Raw genomic sequence first — 14,136 nt, 5'->3', positions numbered from 1 at the left:
CTATTAGATAAACAGGGTTGATCATCCATTGCTTGTCAGTATAGGAGAAATTAAAATTTTATTTTCTACTCTATATCTTACACAAAATGCATTATTCTGCCTTTCCACACAAAGGTGGAAAGCCAATCTTTAACATTTTTAAAGGAAAATATAAACATTGTTGGGGAGTGGGAGAACACAGAAAACACAAATGATGAAAAGATTTAGAGATTTGGGGCCAGCAGGTGGTGCGGTGGTTAAGGAACTGCACTTCCATGTGGCCAACTGTGGTTCTCATCCTGGACCTGGTGGCTTTCTTTCTTTCTTTTTCTCTGGTGAGCACATGTGCCTCATAGCAAATTTAAAAATAGTAAGAATAATAAATAAGTAATTCTTTAAGAAAAGATTTAGAGATTTGATTCTATTAAAAGAAATGTTTGTATAAGAAAATTGTCACAGTGAAATGAAAAGGCTCCAGTTGGTGTAATGTGTTTGTAATGCTTGCTTGGAAGACATTGCTAGCTGCCTGCCGAGCCTATTCCACTTTCTTTGCTAACACCAGTGTGATTTGTGTGCATTTAAGAAACACAGAGGTAATCAGATATGGCCAATGAGATGTAATCTTAAGTTTTTGGGAAAGCTGGATTCTGGTTTCCCCTCTCTTTCTCCAATGTGGTTATAATGTCAAGAGCTGCAGCAGCTGTCTTTCAAAGAAAATGAAACAAGTGTGAAAAACTGCAGAGCCAAAGAGTAAAAAGGAGGCTAGTTTCTTGATGACATCCTTGACTGGATTCATCAACCCTGGTTTGCCTACTCCTGTACTTGTAGTTATATGAGAAAAATGACTTGACACTTTTCTATCTATTGCAGTGAGGCTTTTAGGTACTAGTGACCAAGTGCCAGTGCCAATCCTACTGGAAATAACCTGTATACTACAATGATTAAAAACTACATTATATGAACAACTCCTATAAATCAATAAGAAAAAGAATGACAGCCTATTTGAAAAACAGGATAAATGTAAGGTAGTTTGCAGAATTGGCAACCCAGATGGCCAGTAAATATACGAATGTCACTAGTATTAATAATTAGGAAAATGCAAGCTAAACAGAGACGTTTTCATAACCATTGTAATATAAGACTATAAAAATACCAAGTGTTGGGTAAGATAATTGTTATAATAATTGACTGTCAGTGAGAGTATAAATTGATACATCTTGGAGAAGAGTTTGGAAATTTCACATAAAACTGACCCTATCATGCTAGCTAGCAATTCCACTAAGTCTGCACTCTAGAGATTTCTGTACCTGTGCATAAAGGAGATAGAGAAGTGGTCACTGAGACTTGTATAATAGCAAAATATTGGAAACAACTTACCCTTCAATTGGGAACAATAAAGTATATTTCATTGTATGATAGAGTACTACATAGGATGTAAAAGTGAACTGCATATGTACTACACAGAGCTACATACATGGCATTTAAAAAAACTAAATACCAAATACTGAATATGGTTATATTTATATAAAATATGAAAGCAAATTTGTAACTGCAAAACATACTGTCACCTGTAACCTTTGAGAGATGTGCAAACTTTAGCAAATATTTTCCTACTCATCTCTGAGTTTTCCGGAAGCCTAAAAATTCATTTTTGAGATCTAACCAGTGTTAATTCAGTGCCCGTTTTATTCCTGACAAGGTCTTACATACTGTGGGGATATTAAAACCTCTGAGTTTTAATATACCACTGCTCCTAGTCTAGTGGTATAATGTTCACTTTTTTAACACTTGGCAAAGATATATTTATGTGCATGTTCTTTGGCTATTCTGATCACTTTCTGAGATAATAGGTCGGGCATGATTTTTATTCTAATTGAAATTAAGTGGTAGTAGTTGGACATTAATTTACCTTTTTTGATTCCTAGTTTAGTTCTTTTTAAAAAATGGTTTCATAGATTTTTTTCTAACATAATTTAATACTTCATTTATGCAGATTTATTCGTGAAAAACTCATCATGTACAGATATATTTTTAGTAAGTGGTATTTTAAATATAGTAGCATTATGGTTTAAGACCTCCCATGCATCCCATGATGAGTCTTCCTTGTTTTTTTTTTTTTTGTTTGTTTGGTTGTTTTTGAAAATCTTTTAAAGTAGATTTTTGGCATACTGATTAATTGTCATTTTTTTGTTTAGTTTTGTTTTGGGTAAACATACTGGTTCTTAAACCTTAGTTTAAAATCATTCAGTGAATTTATGAAAAATACAGATTCTGTGATGCCCTCCAACCTCAAAATTCTGCCCTATTCCTCTTCATTACTAGGTTGGTTTCTTCAGGGCTGTGAGTTTTTCTCCTTCCTTTTGGTATTCTCCACACTCCACAGCACGGTGGAGTGTGTGTGTGTGTGTGTGTGTGTGTGTGTGTGTGTGTGTTTCCTTCTTAAGTGCTTTATAAATATTTGCAGGATGAATACAGGAACAGCTTCCCAGAAGGGAATACCTGAACAAAATGAATACTGTATTAACTGTGGATGGAGAACACCCGACAGAATTTATTGCTCAAAAGTTACATGTGTGCTGAAATTGGTTTTCAGTTAATCTGTTAAGCATTGTTTTTAAACATTCGTTTCACTAACAAGATCACTTAAAGACATAATTATAAAATTCCTTGGTAGTATTTTACTGGAAAAGGTATTAACAGTAAATAAGAGTGAATTGAGAAAAAAAATCACATTCTTTTGCACAAATACACCAAACTTGCTTGGAAGTTAACAGTTTTCTTCTCAGAGAAAGTCTCCAGCCACAAGCCTCAGTGAATTGTTTCACCCATTGGCAGCAACACAGAAAACTGCCCTTTTCACCCTTTCAAGCACACAAGCCAAGACGATTCGTAGCTGGAGCCCATCTTCAAGAAAGTGCTGACTTTATTGGAGCCAAATGTCCACTTTTCCATTGAGATACATGAAGGGCCTTCAGTGCTCTTGCTGTATATAAAGTAAACCACACAGATACTTAAAAAAACAACACACAAGTAAATAAAACACCCACCACTTACTGTGTGTAAATACAGATGCAAACATAACATAGATACACGTCTCTGTCTTACTCTGCCCCTCTTCACTGTTAGCTGTCTGCTCTTTAATATAATGACCCTACGATACCTATTAATTGGACATAGGGTATAGATAGGTTGAAAACGGACAGAAATCAGTGACCAGTTCTATATTTTTCATCTCTTTTGATGTTTAGAAATGTTTCGTTTTATTTAAAGATAGATTTTCTCATGTGAAAAAAATTAAAATGTAACAATAGGAAAGCCATTGCTTAATTGCCCACCTAGTTTAAATCTGAAATAAATCTTGCCCAGGCTAACGTTCTCTCACATGGGCCAGAAAATCCATGTGTTTGAACAAGGAACTGATTGCTTTGCGTTCTTATGCCAGACCTCCGAATAACCTTGGGCCAGTTATTCTGTTGTTGTTTACTTATTCCAAAGTGAGTCATGTGAAGAAGTGGACAATTAATTTGAGAAATTTGTGCATTTGCTTTTTTGGTGATTGTTTTACAGACAATAATTCTATGCTGGTGTTGAACAGCACACAGAACTGTCTAGGTCTGGGATCAGCCGTTGGCCTAATGGCTATGTTGCTGGACTCCCATGTAGTCGATCTTAGTTCGAGTCCCGAACCCCGTGGCTTAAACTCACGCTGGGTGGTGTGTGTGTGTGTGTGTGTGTGTGTGTGTGTGTGTGTGTGTGCCCAAGATCCTGAGAGGAGAATGGAGGAGAAGGGATTGCGGCATGGCCATCCCCACTGGGGGGGTGATTTCTCACTGTCTCTCTGGTGAGCCATATGCGCCTTATAGCAAAAACCTCTCAAAAAAAAACCAAAAAACAAAAAACAAAAAAAAAACCTGTCTGGATCCATCAGAGTAAATCTCCAACATAAAGGCTGTTTTTTTTCCCTCTTTCTGCAGTCAGTTTCTCCTAAGCAGTAACAATTATAGATGTACTTTGAAGATGTGGATAAGCGGATAAATAGTAATGCGAAATCTCTTTGATATTCTGTTTTGTTTATGGAGATGAAAGATTGTCTGACTTACTGGCATTTAGTTAAGGCAAGCATTGAATGAAAGCATATTTACAATTAATATTTGCTCTCCTATGTAGTTCATTGATTTAAATTGGAAAAAAAACTACATAAAAATATTGCCTTTTATACTTAGATACAAGCAGGCAAGATCTCTTCACCCACTAGACAAGTAAGCATTTAAAAAAAATTTAATTTGGGCCAGGTCGTGTGATGGTTAGGGTGCTGGAGCCCACATGGCCAACCATATGGTTCTAATCCCAGATTTCCTGGTTTGAGAAATATGCTAGGCTTGTGTGTATGCGTGTCCCAAATCCCGAGAGGAGAATGAGGAAAGGGATTGCAGTGTGGCCACCTTAGAGGGTGATTTCTCACTCTCTCTCTCTCTCTCTCTGGTGAGTGTACATGCCCTGTAGCAATAATAATAATAATAATAATAATAATAATAATAATAATAATAATAATAATAATAATAATAATAATAATAATAATAATAATAATAATAGCAATAATAATAATAATAATAATAATAATAATAATAATAATTTGAATTCCTTGGTTTGCCTTCCAGATTTCTTCCCCATACAGGATTTATGTTGCTGGAATAATTCAAAGTATGTCTTTAAAAAGGAGTTCTCAACTTGAATATGTTTTAAATTAGTGTTTATATTGGACTCTGAAAATATTCTGTTGATTATCTTCTATTAAAGTGTAATGGGTCTTGTGTAATTGAATCAAGGTTTCTTTGCTTATCATTTTTGTGTATGTGGTTTTTGGACAGTTTCTGATATTATATCCTTTTGGAGAAGTTGCCTTTGCGTCATTATTGGAAGTTGTTTGCAGTTGAAAGTCAATTTTGGAGACAGAAAATATTCCCTGGAAAATACTGGGCTGATATTTTTCTTTTTTTTTTAACCTGTGAATTGTGAGCTGGGTTCACAGATTGAATTTTACAGTCTGAATTTCCCAGGACAGAGTAGTAGCCAGCTTTATTTCTTGAGTGACTGCAGATGTCTTTCTACCATTTGGGCTTGTTATTTTTAATAAAATGACCAGCCTGAAATTTTACATCAAATGTGATAAAAAGGAATTCCTCGTTTTCAAAAAGATCTGCTTTAATTTTGCATTTAAAAGGCAATGTTGGCTTTATTTTTAGAAATTAAATAAGTTACAGGTGTTGAGTAATTTACCACCTCCTGCTCTGGCCTCTCCTTAAATAATTGAAGGAGAAAAATGTGGATTCACTTTGTGTACCTGGACAAAAACTTGAGAGGAGCTTCAACTTCATTCTTGTGAGTTGCCCAAAAGCCTTTATGTGATCCCCAAGATAATAGGAAAACCCCAGATTCACAAGGAAGGTATGGCAAGTGAGTGGGCTGCCTGAGTTTCGTTTTATTGTGGGTTTTTAATCCACTTCTATTTTAACTACTTATTTGAAACATGGCACATTGAGAATAGCGGGAAGCCAAGGACAAAGGCGCGTCAGGAAATGGCTTCACGTGTTGCCTATTGCATCCTCGACGGTTTGGATAAAACAGAAACAGCTGTGATTCCAAATGCCCTATAAATTTCAAACGTTGGTGTAGCATGGTTTATGAGCTGATTTAACCAAGAACTTTGCCCGTATGGCTTTGATGATTTGCTTTCAGTTTTCTTCACAAAAATGCCAAATATCTGGGGCTCTTTCATATTGCTAAGTGAAAAATTGTGTGCATTTGGCTCCATAAAGCAAGTAGCCTTGAGAGATGGGCTTGCCTAGAGATTGACTACATTTTTGTGGGAGAACGGGTGAAAAGGGCAGTTTCCTGTGTTGCTGCCAAAAGGTCTGAACAATTTGTAGTAGCTTGTGGCTAGAAAACAACTTCTGTGAGGCAAAAACAGCAACTCCAAACTGGCTCTGGGTATGTGTGAGAAAATGCTCTTTTTTTCTTACTTGATTGTTAGGCTTTATAGAAAATTGCTTTTATAAAGTGAATTTGTAATCTTAACCATTTAAAATAGTGTTTTGACTGATTTGGATAAAAGTCTAGGGAAATATTTCAGCCAGTACAAGTGGAAAATGATACTTTAAGAAAAGTAGTACTTATATTTTGCTTTTATAGTTGTTTGCTTGTCCATCTTTCTCTTTAAAATGAACTTTTGGCATCTAAGACATGTATTTTATAGGAATGGCATTGTCTGTTTTTTAACTGATTGGAAGTGTGTTTTCTTAATTCACCTGGGCAGTGTGTCCCATTTTTGTATTAGAAGCATGTTTGTAAAGTATATACGTGTAACTGCTGGTGATTACCGTGTGTTAATGCTGACAGTGTGCCAGGCACCATGTTGATGGGTTTCCATTGGTTGTATCATTTACTCCTCTGGATAAGGGAGATAATTCAAAGAGGTTGAGTGTCAGCTAGAAGATGGTTGGAGTCAGCATTTGTAGTCCTATCTGGGTGTGCCTTACTGCTTCAAAATAATGACTATTCTAAATAATTGTAGAATAAAAATTTGTTGAAGACTATTCTTGTAGAATGAGATTGGGTATGTGGAATGAAAATAGACTTGGTTTGATTTAGTTTTAAGGCTTTCACTAAGCTTTCTTAGTTGTGGTTTATACCACACCTGAGCATCTGTATTCTTAATGATTTAATATTAGTTTGTGGTCTGAATTCGTAGTTACCATGATACGCAGAGAACCACATCATTACTTAAATGCTCCAGTTCTGCTTTACTTTGATTTGCCTTAATTTTGATTTTTCTTGTTTTGAGAGGTGATATCTTTCAGCTTTTCATTAAAATGCAGCTCATACCTGGTTAAGGCATAACTTTTTTTCCTAATATTTTGCCCTATGCATCAACATCGGTTTCCTCTTCATTACATCTTTTACTTTTTTTTTTTTTTTTTCCTGTAAGTAGCTTGATGCTCATTATCTAGCACAGTGGTTCTCAACCCAGATGGGGCTGTCTAGGTGATACTTGTTCCTAGGGCACATTTGGCAATGTGGAGGTAGTTTTGACTGCCATGACTTGAGAGCATGTTAGTGGCTCATGTGTCTATTGGCCATTGGCCAGCAATGGTGGTAGACAGCTCCTTACAACAAAATGTCAATAGTGCAGAGGTTGAGAAATCCTGAGCTAGCCAACATAGTGCCCAGGTCGTATCTAATTTCTTAGAAACTCTGATTCTATGTGATAAACAAACAAATAATAAAAAAACACAACTCAGTTGTAACTGGGCAAGTTTTATTCATTTATTTATTTTTTTATACATTCTTCAAGAGGAGGAGGAAGAGGATATCCATCTGTTTGCTCAACTAGCACTAAGCTAAATAACACATGTTGACCTTACTATGGATTCTTTCACTTCCTAACTTTACCTCCTACCCCTGACTGGGGAGATCACACCTTAAACAGATATCTGCCATTATCTTAGCCATGATTAACTGACTGCTTAAGAGTGGTATATAAACTACTTTGGCTTGGGAGTGGAAGAGAAGCCAAAGAATGACAGGGGTATCCACCAAAGATAAAATTGATTTAGTGTTTTAACTGGGTTGAAGATCTCAGTGTGCCTCTCAGAATTATAGTGATGTACCACAGAATACAGTTGTGATTGATATACATAGGTTTGTATCTAGTAAAGTGTCGGTTGACTTAGGAACTAAAAAGTAAAATACAATAGATGAATTATGTCTTAGCACAGTGTTGGGTATGTAGTAGCCTGCACTTCAGGTATAGTGAGTGAGTGATAGAGGTGAGGGTAAGCAAACACCTAAGCTATCTTAAAACATAAAACTGGAATATGGTTGGTAGGAACGTGCAGAGTCAGAGTGCTGAGCAAGGGGCATAAGTAAGTGAGGATAGGCATTGTTACCTTAGCACGACCATGTTGGTGTGGTTTGTGCTGTGTACATTCTGTCTTGATTTTGAGGTTTGGATACCTGCGGCTAGCAGACTAACATGTGGCCATGTCTGCAAGTCCAGTTCATGTTTCTTACCTGAGCCTCCCTCTAGCTAAAATATATTTTTGCTCCAAAGGGCTTATGGCCTTTGTGTGTGCTCTAGATGATCTGCCTGTTTCCTGGCATATGGACTATGACCTAGATTTGCCTACTGTGTTTTTAAATAATTATTTTCTTTATCCCTATCAGGATGGACTGGGTTTCATGGTGATAGCAGTGGCCTCTACAGTCCTGCAGTGACTGCATGATGGCAGCACTCCTGAAGCACCTGGAATCCTGGGCTGGGCCTCTTGTCTCTGAGTGGATCTGCTTCCTTAGCCTTCACTTTAGGGAGACACAGCTCCATTTTACTCCAGGTGCATTCTCTTATGTGCATCTGAATCACTGTTAGTGACGTGGTTGGAATAAATAGCAACTTAATATGGTGTGTGCTTTATTTTTCTGTTAAGTTACTGAAATCATGTGGAGATGATTATGGGAAAAGTGAAAGGGCTTGTAGGGCACTGGTGCTGATCACTTGTGGCCATGACATTGGCCTTGTCCCTTGTAAATGGGATATGCCTGATTGCACAAGTGTTTGCATGGCTGAACAAATTATATTTGGGCAATAAACTGTTATGCCTGACAGCGTTTAGAGAGGCAGGATTATGGTTGTCTATGGACTACCTTGGTAAGAGAATTAAGAGAGTGTATTACAGGATATTTTCATAACAAGTCAGAAAACGAGTACTTTTGGAGAGCACACATTCTTTTTCTTTTATTTAATGGTTATATGCCTTCCTTACTAATATTGGAACTCAACCATGTGCTGGGGCAGCTGAATGAATAGTAGTACCTTGTTTGTTTTTATTGGTAACAGTTTTTTAAATAATAAAATAAAAGATTTTTCTTTCCTTTGGAGAGCTGCTAAATTGTTGCTGAGAATACAGGAATACTCAGTTTTCAGTGCCCTCCCCCCTATTTTGTACGCGTGGCTGTGAAATAGGTGCACAGGAAAGTGGGAGTATGGGTTAATTTAGGAAAATCTTGTAGGGTTTTTGGGGATCACCAGGGTTTGCTTAAAGTTTGTGGCTATGAATTTAAATTGAGAAAAGTTATCATGGTTACTTTTGTTTGGCTGTGTAGGTGCAATTCTGAGGTAAGGCCAGAGTTAGCTATAACTACAAAGCAGGGAGAGTGTTTTGGATAGAGAGAGGGGCAAAGAGTGAGGGTATAATGGTGGCCCATGGAGTCCAAGCTGCTGAAAGAGGGAAATGAAGACTGGGCAGTGGGATAGCAGATAGGAGCACAGGCACCTCAGGGTCAAGGATTTCTTATTGATGGAACTCAAGAGGGGCAGAGCTGGGAAGACAGAGGATAATCAGAGGTTGGGGTTTATGAAACGAAGATAATTGTAAGTGTATATAGGTATAGGGTAGGACTTCAAGGAGTCAGAGTCATGAGAGGCATCTAAAAAATGAAATACTATAGAAAACAACATGTGAGTGAAGGCCTCATGTAGCCTATAGAATTTTTAGTTTTGAAAAAAGGGAAGGTGTCCCATTTGGGAGAGGAAAGTAAAAGGAAGGAGAGGAAAGAGGTGCCATTTTTTTCTGTCTGAGGCAGTCCTTTGTCAGGGAAAAGGTTCCTGGAGTGAAAGGACTTGGAGCTAGATTAAGCACAAACTGCCCAAGGTTATGCTTTAGTCTTGATCTGAATGGATCACACATAGTTATTTGAAACTATGAAACTGAAAACTATTACTGGGTGTCTTTACTGTGTATTTGTGGACTGGGTTAGGATGTAAATATTTTACTCTGGGTTACACTTGGAAAAATGTGAAAGCCAGTGCTTGGGGTATGATTGTGGGAATGAGTTAGAGAGATGGTAGAGAGTACAGGATTATTGGAGTTGCGCTTTGCTGGTAGGAATACGAACACACACACACACACACACACACACACACACACACACACACACACTGAGTTTAGTGCCTTACATACAGGAGTAGGAGTATGGATAGTACATACAAACTATTTAGAGTGAGAATGTGTCATACTTGTGATGGCTTGGGATGCATGCCTTCCCTTCCTCCTGTTATAGACTTAAACATTGTGGGGTGGTGGAGAAAAGTGTGGCTCAGGTGTTGATGGAGTTTCTTGCTCAGCATGGGTCTCTCTAGCTTCGCTGTCAGACTAAGGGAAGTAGATTAGAAAAACGCCAGGGTCTGGAGCATCTCTAAGACGCTGTGAGTCTATAAAAACTGGGCAATGAGAAGAGGGGACTTCTGATGTGCTTTGAGTCACAGAGAGTGTTCCGGGACTAGTTACAGATTACCCACAAGACGTGTAATCGGCATGAAATCGACTACTAACTACTTTTTTGGAGGATTGTGAGGGTAATAAAGATAGTAAAAGATCAAGTAGGTACAGTCTTAGTAATTGTGAAGTAGGAGTTCTAGCTTCTTCCATCTTCTGTTGTCTTGATTACTTATGAAAAATAAAACATATTGGCATCTTTTTTTTTTTTTGCCTTTGCTTTTAGAATGTAAGTAAAAACATACACATATATTTATGGTTTACCTTATCCATTTCCCCATTAATATGAATAGTGAAATAGAGTTGCTAAGCTTCTGTTGCTTTTTAGACTGAAATTGGGAGATGGAGAGTTTATTTTTTTAGATGAGAGTACTTTCATAATGGGTCATACTGTTCAGGTATAGGCAGTGGATAGCAGGAGACTGTAATCTATGACTCTTAAAAAGGGAGGGAAAGATAATGGGGATGTTTCTGAGAGGGCAGTCGATTGATTTGGGCAGAAGCATAGGTTCCTTTTCCTTCACCCCTGGTCTTCCAAGTTCATACTCCAACCTCATTAGGCTCCCCATTTTTGGTGGTCCCCCTGCTGTAGGAGCTGTGGGTTTTGGGATTCATTCATGTTTAGCATGAATTGAGGGTGGCACTCATTGCTCTGGAGAGCAGATGTATTTTGCAACTTCTTTTTGTAAACGTTAACATTCATGGCTAAATTTGTATGTGCTTTCAAGTGCATTATAGATAATTGGATCTCCTTAGGTAGGTTTAGGGAGTTTAGTACTCCCTTTAATGACTGTGTCTGTTGGTGGCGGGGATGGAATGGGTGGTGGTGGTGGTGCAGGGGAATAACAATAGCTAACATTAGATGACATTATTCTGCTTGCGTTATTTCTACTTGCATTATTTCTCTGTATGGACAGCCAGGGCTTAGATTTTGCTAGCTTCCTTGTATGGGTTGAGGATTGAAGCTCACATTCCCAGCTTCACTTTTGTCATTCCATTTAAGTTTCCCATGCCATCTACTCCTTTTCCAACTGAACCTTCACTCTGGTGTTGGAGAATATGTCTACTTCCTTTATTTGAGCCAGCGACTCAGAATCAGGCTTTTGGAATATAATCTATCATAAATCAGGAGCTGCATATAGATAGACATGTAGCATTAGTGCTAAGTCTGCCAATTGTTAAATAAAGGTTTAGAGCTACTAAAGTTTGGCCTTTCAACGGTGATCCTGACAGCATGTGGTACTGTATTCTACAAAATTAAATCTGAAAAGTTGCAATTGTAGGGCTTCCTAAATTGAGCACAGTCAAGTATGCCTGAGGTTTTCTAGGGCCTGGGAGGGACTTTGTTTTATGTTAAACAGCATTGGGTGGGCTGAGAGATTCATGCTACAAACTGCATTCCAGGGACAGTCCAGAGCCATGGCTGGGAATGACATCACCTCCACAGGTGCCAAATTATTCTCTTCTTTTTCCGATGTACTCTGCCCATGCCTTTTTTTTTTTTTCCTTTTAAAGAGGAAAAAAGGGGAAAAACCCAATATGTAAGTACAAATGTGAGATTTTTGTTGTGAAAATAAGTATGAAATTCAATTCTGGGTGTGTTCGTAGGGGTAGGGAGATGATAATACAATGCTTTTTGAAAACCACACAGTTCCAGAAATTCCAGTTTTAGGTTACTTGCGTTCAATCTCTCCCAAGAGATTCTTTTAGAGGAGGGGCAGGAGCAAGGGAAGGGATTTCAGACTAGATGAGAAAAGTAGCTGTAGAAAAACAAGGTTGAAATTTCTCCCCCTCTGTTCCACACCCTAACCCCCACAACTGAAGACAGGACTTACATGTTCATATTTCATAGAGACTGAAGACCTCTGATTGAAAATGTCACACTTGGATTCAGGAGATTGGATCTTTTTAATGATGAATTTACGATTATTAAGTAGTTTGTAATAGAGAAGCACAGTAATATAAAATCCAGCCTTATTTTGCCTTTGGATAAAATTGTTAATATCATGTTGTCTTTATTTTTATATCCTACATTCTTAGTTTACGGAGTAAATACTTTAGTAAACGAATATTTATATACATTTCACAACGTGGTATTCATACTCTCTTGGTTTAGATGTCTTTTTTCACTCACTTAGTGTACCATTAGTCATGCCAAATGCTCTTTTCAAAAGCAGACTTTTAGAACTCAGAGGCACTTAAAGAGATCATTAATATCCCCCTTCCCAAACACCATTTACTTTATAGATGAAAAAATTTAGTCAAGTTAAATGACTTGCTCAAAATTACTATTCCTTTCAAAACTGGAATTAGAATTAATTTTACCTATTCTGATACACTTTTCACTATAGTATTCTGCCTATTTTACTTTATTTACTGGGAGAATTTTTGAAGTGTTATTCTAGGATAAATTAGAGATTATAATCCCAGAGGGCTGAATCCATCTACTTGGGACTATGGGGGAAAAAAGAGAAAAATTGAAACTACCCATACATAGCTGTTTAGTTAATTTGGCCAAAGAGATTAGGAGAAGTTTGGAAACCATTGTGATGTGGCTGGGTTCTTGCTATTTTAGGATTGATATGAACCTAAAAGGAGAAGAGGTCAAAAGTATATATCAGCAAATTTGAAGATTTTCTTTTCTGCCATGTTAAAACCAATGTGTCTTTTAAAACCTTAGGTAGGTAGGTGTTCTTTTTGAGATGATCATTATGGTTTAGACCTACACTCACTTGTTTAACCTTGATCTAAATTCAGAAGGAACTATATATGTCAGCTGAGGTGGCTGTAGAGAGATGGGGGTGGAATTTCTGAAAAATAAGTGATGCAGAATTAGTTTTAGTTTTTCTTGGAGAAATATTTTTATAATATTTTCTACAAAAATCTTTAGAATGTTACCTTCTGTATTCTGAAAATATTTTTTCATTTTCTCTTTCTCTCTCTCTCTCTGTGTGTATATATAATTACATACATATACATATATTTACTTATTTTTTTCTTTGAGGGGAGCAAAGCTAGGGTTTGTGGAATGGAGATATTCAGTGTTGAAAATGTTAAGGAGTGGAGAATGAGGAAGAAAGGAAATAACTTAATTATAGGACCTATATGTAAGTGGGGAAAGGCAGAAAGAATGGGAAAAGTTGGGAAACAAACAGCTAAATAGCCAAATATTAGGGTGGGAACTAAATCTGCATTTCACTTGGCAAAGTTGACTATACTTTTGATTTTCTCTCAGAAGGTTTGGATTATTGAGGTGGGTGTGGAAAAGTCCACTAGAAATGATAGCTTAAGTGTGGAGAAATACGATGGAAACTGGCCTCAGTGGTTAAATACAGCAGGAAGAAGCAGAGAAAAAGAGAATTTTCTTTTTTGGCAATTACAGCTTATAATGCTGAACTTATTCTCTAGTTTTGTACTAAAAAGTTTGTTTAGTGTAATACCAAGAATCTCTTTTCTGATTCTTTTCTTTTTCTTTCGATGTTTCTTGCCTCAGAATTGGTATTGGAGCCTTCCTCAATCTCCATCCCACCCCTGATTTGACTATGAAGTAGTAGGACATAGCATATGTGACTGACTTGGAACCAGCAGTTAGCATAATGGCTATGTCGCTGAGCTCCCATGTAGTCGACCATGTTTCGAGTCCCAGACCTGGTGGCTTAAACTCACGCCGGGCCCGTGTGCGTGCGTGCCCAAGATCCTAGAGGAGAATGGAGGAGAAGGGATTTCGGTGTGGCCATCCCCCCAGGGGCTGATTTCTCACTTTCTATCTCTCTGTCTCTCTCTGTCTTTCTGGCAAGCGCATGTGCCCTATAGTAAAAACTTCTCA

At 37.4% G+C, this 14,136-nt stretch overlaps 1 protein-coding gene and 1 pseudogene across 2 annotated transcripts in view; one reads left to right on the top strand and one right to left on the bottom strand.

The window, feature by feature from the left end:
- The window catches only part of LOC114007059 (60S ribosomal protein L15-like), a 9,836-nt pseudogene extending 1,897 nt beyond the window's left edge, over positions 1-7,939 (bottom strand).
- The window catches only part of EPB41L2 (erythrocyte membrane protein band 4.1 like 2), a 253,789-nt gene that overhangs the window by 61,886 nt on the left and 177,767 nt on the right, over positions 1-14,136 (top strand). The window contains exon 1 of one of the 2 annotated variants that reach the window (XM_006144277.3): positions 5,876-5,967. The exons of the other annotated variant lie outside the window; for it this stretch is intronic. The gene's annotated coding sequence lies outside the window, so the exon portion shown is untranslated. Of the gene's footprint in view, positions 1-5,875; positions 5,968-14,136 lie in introns of those variants that run through there. 2 annotated transcript variants of the gene reach the window in all.

Source organism: Tupaia chinensis, unplaced genomic scaffold (assembly GCF_000334495.1).
Source record: "Tupaia chinensis unplaced genomic scaffold, TupChi_1.0 Scaffold000117_2, whole genome shotgun sequence".
In the NCBI taxonomy this organism is placed as follows: Eukaryota; Metazoa; Chordata; class Mammalia; order Scandentia; family Tupaiidae; genus Tupaia; species Tupaia belangeri.
This window is presented reverse-complemented; position numbering and strand designations above follow the sequence as displayed.